Raw genomic sequence first — 8,005 nt, forward strand, 5'->3', positions numbered from 1 at the left:
TAATTGGGCAAATGTATTCATTTTTTATTCAGTGTTTTCTTATTTTCATGTTATAAGTCATGTAGCCACTGGCCAGTTATGTCAGAACCCTCCAATCACTGGCTCACATCAGGGGGCCGAACCACCTTAGGGTTGCAGGCGAGTCTCCCTGACCTCAAGGCCAACCTCGCCTCCAATAACATTGTTGTGTGGGTGTGTGGGTGTATATGTGTGTGTGTGTGTGTGGGTGTATATGTGTGTGTGTCTAGTTATAACCATTAACATAGTCTCTTCAACAACATTGATTAGCATTCTCCATCATGTGTGATTAGAAACACTCTTCATGGGTATACGATTGTGACAAAAATTGCAGACAGTAGCTTTCACATCATGCATGCTACATCTATTCATGCAATATGGAAACAAAATATCACAGGTCAGGGCCCATACTTTGTTAACTATATCTATCGGTTCGCTCTCATTGTACTGGGACAAGGTTGTTGATGTTGATGCTGTAGGTAGCTCTCGCTACCATTCACTCTCATTGTACTGGGACAAGGTTGTTGATGTTGATGCTGTAGGTAGCTCTCGCTACCATTCACTCTCATTGTACTGGGACAAGGTTGTTGATGTTGATGCTGTAGGTAGCTCTCGCTACCATTTACTCTTTGTCTTTACGGGGTTGCAGTTGGCAATAACGGTTAACATGGAGAATCTATTACGGCTCAAAACTGTATAATGCATGCACCCTCTCGTAATTTCCCGGGTTACCATACAGCATGGCAAATGCAAATATGAATTGGGATGAACAGCTGTGTTTTTACAAACCTTTTGGAAATAACAAGAGATTACCCAAGAAGGTTCTTAACTTTCCATAAGGAAAAATTGCCTTTCCTTTCCACATGATACACCATGTACAGCACACTGTACACACATTGAAGTACAGCAATGCAGTGTGTGCCTGCTTTCAATTCTGTGAGCACCGCAATAGACAATAAAATGCAAGTTCATATAATTATAGGTCATTAGAGGAGCCAAACCTGTTGTTGTTTCTCAGGAGAAATAGATATTGGAGTTTTATCACCAGAAAGTAATTCTGTTTTCAAAGAAATCTTGAGTGTTCTCTCAACAGGGATTTCTGACAATTTTACCTTTCAACACACATAGTTAATCAATATGGCTGTAGGTGCATTAACAGCATCGTCTTGGCTAATATGAAAGTCTAAGAAAGCAATAGGCATGAGGGCTCTTGATGTACTCTATTCCTCTCAGGAGCACTCCCTTTTTGTTATTTGTTTTGGTCCCAGGGTTGCTTAACTTCAAAGAGAATACATTCCTAGAGAAACAAGGTTTATCTGTTTAAAATTCGAGATTGAAGAAATGACACTTAATATGCTTTCTTCTTTGCTCAGAAATAGAAACAGGACAACAACACATATTTCCCTCCAAAATGGATAACAGGAGCTAAAACATTCTTCACAGAGACCTGCAGCTAATAGCTGTAGTATGTGTAGTAAATGCAATGAATTTAGTTAAATGATGTAATAATGACGTGTCGAGTTCGCAACATACATGGCCAGCAAGTTGTATTATTGCTACATCAATCATGATTTGTTGCCTTGGCTAATAATGTGTATTTAGCTAGCTGGATGTTTGAGTGTAATTCAATTAATTATTAATGTATTCTTGCTTCCATACTGTAGGAATAAATGCACCACCACTGACAGTTGAAATGCCTCTGGCATCAAAATGTAATCTTTAGCTGCATAGCTAATAGAATGGCCTAAGCAAGCGGTATGTCTATCGAGCTTGAGTCTTGCGTTATAGATTACTAGAATAACATCTTAACCACATGTTGGGAATCATGAATTTGTTCTCAATAAAAGGTTCTTGATCTTGCAATAGGTGGTGTACCTGGACGTTTAGTAGAGCTGCACACATACAAAGCCTCCTGTTAAACAAAGCACTGTGCTGTTATACGAGTGGTGTGGGCCTGAGTCAGGAGGGAGATAAAGTACAACATTAGCTACGGAGCTTTCCGGAAACTGGGCCCATGATGTTTGCCTGCATGAAGCTTATGCTTTAAGCTAATTCAAAGACTAGATCAAGACAGTATTATCCAACAATTATCCAATCTTAACTGAGGCAGGCCATCAATGTAACTTAATACAGACTGAGAATGGAAAACATTGGGATTACAATGCAATCAATGCATACAGTACATCTCCTTGTAAACAGTAGGCAACTCTGGGATATGTTGTGTACTAACATGGATAATACAGTAGGGCGTAATACAGCATGGGTGGAAGGCTGAGTCACAAAGCCTAGTTGAGGTATTTCAGATGGAGAGAACAGACTGCAAAGGAGATTATAGAATTAGTGAAGGAATAGAGCAGCAGAAGAATATCCCCCATTTTAATCCCATATATCTTTGCATCGAGAGAGTTAAGACTGTTTGAGTATTGTGGACAGTATTTTGCACCCAGGGGTTCAGGAAAGGGGGATGGGGGAGTCCAGTACTATATGTTTGAATAGAGCTGGTCACCTCTAGATGCATCTGCACCAAAAAAAGGCAGAGCAATGAATGGGAGTGCTTGGAGGACTTGTCAAAGGGGAATGGGCAAATGACCCATTCTACATTAAACAATTAACAATAGGTTAAATTAGACACTTATTTGATAATAACGGGCACAGCACTGGTCAGGGTTAAACCTTCATACCACTATACGGTACACCTTCTACAAATACGTGGAAATAGGCCTAATTCATATATCTACTACTGTCGGCGACCCTAAGTATAGTACTGTAATAACCATACGGTCGTGTCAGTGTTTACAGAAAGGAAACAACAGGGTCAATTAAATGGTGTCATAAAATACATTCAGTAAATGAAAAGTGAACTAAACCAAAGAGGCAGTTAATTAAGGTTATTACTGGGATAATGGAGAATATGTTTTAAGTGATGCAAATGATAAAAACACATTCCACAGTGCTTGGAGACGCACAGGTTGAATTTGGCATGTCGGCTTGCTGAGTGAGTGATTATATTATGATATCATACAGTAGACACTTCAGCTTGTGGTTAAATCAGTTGCCTACAACTGTAGGTATGGTGATTGTATTTCTGACATAAAAGAAAGAATAATTATCCATTCCAACATTCGCAGTGAAATCCTGATTGGAGAGAACAATGGACATCTTCATCTCAATATTCAATCATCCCCACCCACTCACTGCTGGAGACCGTCCCTCTGCACCTCATCACTGCCTTCTGCACCTTCTGCTTCTGCACCTCATCACTGCCAAATGGCTACTGTTAAGGACGCACAATACCTAGTTGGTGGTGCTTTGTCATGACGACATCATTCCGTTGCATTAGCCCAGCCAAAGGAGAACGGGCACATTGTTCACTGTCAGGTAGAAGACGCTGGAAGACTCTTACCACACTGAGCCGCAGAGAGTGATGCCACACCACCCTGACACAGCACTCACAGTGACATCTGGAAACAAGACCCTGTCACTGAGGCTGAGGGCTTCTGGGACCTCAATCGAAAGGCAGTGACAGGAAACCCATTTGTAGCAGACTCCAGGTAGCCAAGGCATTGTGAGAAACCCCAGTACTGTGCCAGACAACAGACTGAAGTGCAAGCTCTGGAACTGTGAGGGACAGAGAAACATTGCCAACAAAGCCTTGAAGAAACAATGTGGAGCTTTTCAATTGACTCTGTGAGTGCTGTTTAATCAAATCCGTAATCCAGCAAAACAGAAATCCAGATTTTCTGAGATTTAACCCTAAAACGTCCTACTCTCTGAAAATGTAAGTTTGAAGTAATTCAACTGTATACACAGCATGAGCAGAAATTAAACACGTCAACACTAATTATCAAACCAACATAGATAGCTGACGGTGATTTGGTTTTGTTCCTGTCCCAATCCTGTTTGATTGTAGGATCATTTGAATTACACCATGTGTCAAGACTCAGTATGAACTCAAATTCAAAACTCAAGAAATAATCTCAAAATACTTAATTGTGGTCCAAAGGTATTATCTGTTAAGAATTGAGTATAAATCCACCTACTCTAAGCAGACATGTCATTGCCTCTATGGGTTTCGGTTCAGTCTGACCTCAACAATTCTGCACCTGATTCTAGCAGCCGCCCATCTCATCCCTCAAACACTAAGCCACAAAACCCTGACGATGGATTACCTTCCAGTTCCAAAAAAAGATGAAGACTTGATGGTGAATTATTCCTGTTACTGTAGCCATGCACTGCCTGCTGCTTCATTCTTGTTTCTTTTTCCCCCGGTTTCTCCTCCTTCTTCTTTTTCTCAACAAAGCCCTACTCAGCATCCTTGGCAGAGATCACAGAATGAGGAGTAATGAGACACAGTCTGTCTCCAGTGCTCTAGTACCTGGTGTGTGGCGGGGTGTAATTCATTATTGAATGTGCCTTGCAGGGCTGTCTGGCTGGGCTGGAGTGACAGTGTCACCCACAGAAAGAGACAAACGCTGTGAGGGGAAGAAGAGATGACATCACAACACTAACTGGCACCCCCTCACCCACCTCCCGCTGTCGCCCCCTGCCACCCCCTAGTCTTTCAGAACTCCTCCACAGAGAGCCCTGACTCAGCTCTTTCTCGCCTCAAAGGTAGAAGTACACAAGTCTGTAAGATAGGGTGAATACCAATGTCAAACAGCCCATATAAAGCCGCAGGAAGGAGCCACAGCATACACACACACACACCACACTTTGAGCCTATGCTAATTCTGCCACGCTGAATGACAATGACATGGCAACAGGATTGCGTCAGAAGCCGGACGCTGGAAGAAGGGGGGGGAGGGGGGAGAGAGAGAGAGAGATATGATTGAGGTGAAGCAGAGGCTGTTATGCAGTTATGCATTCACACCTGCTGTTGTCTCTTGGCTGTATTTATGAGATACTGTCCACTCTAAGAAGAGGATCAAAGGATGGAATAAAAAGCAGTCTCAGAATGGCCCAGAGATCTGAGATGTAGAACCATGTGAACACCAAGAGCTCCCCTTCTTTTTTTCCATTGACCTTGACTTAGTGAAATGAATCAATTTGAAATGAATTTTGAAATGATATTTTAACTGCATGTGCATGTGAAATCAACTACCTCACTATGTTTTTAATATTCGTCAAAATAAATAAATAATGCACTATTCATACAGCATTTGGTGTTTCTTTGAACACATACATGCAAACAAGTACTTATCTGTTGAACTCTTCCCACATACTATATATAAAGGATGTGAACTTTGTGGAATATAGTAGCTCCTGAATGTCAAGCAGAGCAACAAACATGTTGTCTTAGTTCTTAGATCTGCAGTAAGAATCAGGGAATAAACGGACCCGCCAGTGTCATGTTGCAGTAGGAGGAGTGACTGTCCTATCTATTTGGAATATATTTTTCAGTGAACAGATGGTTTGTGGGAGAGAGTGAAGGGAGGGCAAACAAATCTCTGTTAGACAATCATAGCTGGGCATGGAAAGACATCCAGCAACCTCCAAATGCACCTACTTTATTCCACAGAGAGAAGAAGTGAGAGAAACAGAGACTTTTCTATGAGTGTGGGGTCTCTCTGCCAAGCTGTAACAATCTCACTATGTTTTTACTCACACCATGCGGTGAGACAACACGCCAACCATTCCCAGGAATAGAAGAGTGTTGTGAATCTGACAGGGAGGGGTGGAGGGAGGGGTGCGGTGGGGGTTGCATGGGAGGACTATGATCTGAAACTTGGGAGTTGCCTGGTGTGTACAGCTGACATTTCAATTGTGGTACAAAAGGAGGGATGGAATATCGATGTGGGACTACCGAATCCATGCTAACAGCAAATGGCAACATGGGAATCCTTGACAGCATACAGAGAGCAATCATTAATGAGGATAGAGGGAGCGTGGGAGAACACAGTAGCTGCATTGGATGGTGTGGGCTGTGTGTGTGTGGGCTGTGTATGTGTGTGTGTGTGTGTGTGGTGAGCACATGTGCATGCACACAATTATCGCTTTCAGGTCAGTGCATTATATGCTATCGTTTTTTTTTCTGTTATACGTCCAATTATGACTTCCGACATCTGTAAACGTTATATTATGACTTTAGGCATCTTCAAGATATATAAATAAATCTGATTGGTATGGGTTAGGGGTTGGGCCAAGTGGAAAGATAAACCGTGCTTGGTTAGGTTGATGGGAGAAGTCTGATCGATAATGGTAAGGTTAAGTGATTCGGCTAAGCTTAGAAAACAAAAATGACCTTGGGTTATAAAACCATTGAACATTTTTTTAAAAAAAAGCTCACGGCCAAACAAAAACCCTCATGAGCGATCGAAAACCTCCTCCACGTTAGGATTGAGTCCTTAGACAGAGTGAGTGTGTGTATGGGGGATTGGGCTTCATGTAATCATATTTTTTTAAAACCCAACTGCGACAATTGCAAACTTGGCACAGGATTGGCAAAGTGTGTAGAATATATTTTGGGGAGTTAGTGATAACTATATATACCACATATTCAATGTATAGGCAATCAACACAGAATCAGCACATTCTGCTGGGTATTATTGATTGCTGGTCCTCATGTGTAACACATTGAAGTTAGTAGTATCTGTTCACAGCAAAACACTGTTGCATGTGACACATATTATACCAGTTATCAACCAACACATACACTCTTTTGTGTGTATTTGACCATTTCATGGCAGGATACATAGGGTAACTCTGTGACTTTCTGATTCTGAAACACAACAAATGCCTTGTTGGGGCATTAAGTAAACGAACCCCAAGTAAAGAGACTGTGTGTTTTCAGTGGTGAACACAATGGAAATAGAGACCCTCTCCGTATTCACCTGAATTTCATTGAAGAGCTCTCTGTGAGCAAAATGTTACGAGAGTAGCTTTCAAATGTACAGTGATCACCTCCGTCCACAGAAGCTGATCAACCTATCTCCCAACTGGGGATGTGCTTGTATTCTAGAAAGATGTGATATATGTTGACATTTCCCAGAGGAGTTTCAAAAGAGCAAGAGAGAGTAAGAGAGAGTAATATTTATTTTTGTCATGATCCACAGAGGCCGAACATGATGAAAGCACTCACTCATTGTCTTTCACCTTAATTGAGCAATCAATCATGTGTCTGATCAAATTGAATAGTCTAAAACAGAACTAGAAGTTAGTTCACATCAAATCTACAGCTTCCAAAATTAGACGTGTCCAGTGAGAACATTTGAACAACCCTTGAGTGTATTATGATCTTCAGAGTATTTCAGGAGAGGACACACAACCTGAATCTGCCACAGTGCAGGCGTCATTCTTTGTCTTTAACCTTCTTTCTCATTGTCAGTCCGAGGCAGCCTGTTGTGGGGTTTGTTTATGTGTGCAAGGCCTCCGACAGCCATGGTATGGACTGATGCGCGTCATTGTCAAATTCTCTTATTGGTCCTAAAGGGCATGGTGTCACTGCTTTGTACCCGGAATATGGCAACACTCTGAATCAGGCATGAGTCATAGAAACACCTTATTGTGTTTTTTTTTTTTTTTTTTTTTTAAATTTGTGCTGCATATGTCTGATTGAGTAGAGAACCAGTCATTAAGAAAATAATATTCATCATTCTCTCTCATCCTTTTGAAGTGGAAAATCAATTAGCAGTGACAATAAGCCTGTTCCCTGGTAGAGGTTGCATGGTCCATGCATATTTGATTCCCCCACAGATTCATGCTTCATTGAAGTACACACTATAGAGTTCCATATGCACACGTATGACCACATTAACCTCACAGTGTGTTTACTAGCGACTAGAGTGAGATTGTACTACGCCCTAGCTTTTAAACCCCCAGGCCAGTCAGCTCTCATGGGAGGATCTCAGGCGGTATGTACACCCATATAACCACTCAACCATTCTAAATCTGGGGAAAGGGCGGGTAGCACTAAGTGTTGGAGGTCACTTGTTATTCATTTGTTATCCTATAAGAAAACCACACCAAAATGTGCCCATGCCTATAACAC

This window comes from Argentina silus, assembly GCF_951799395.1.
Source record: "Argentina silus genome assembly, chromosome: 11".
NCBI classification, from domain to species: domain Eukaryota; kingdom Metazoa; phylum Chordata; class Actinopteri; order Argentiniformes; family Argentinidae; genus Argentina; species Argentina silus.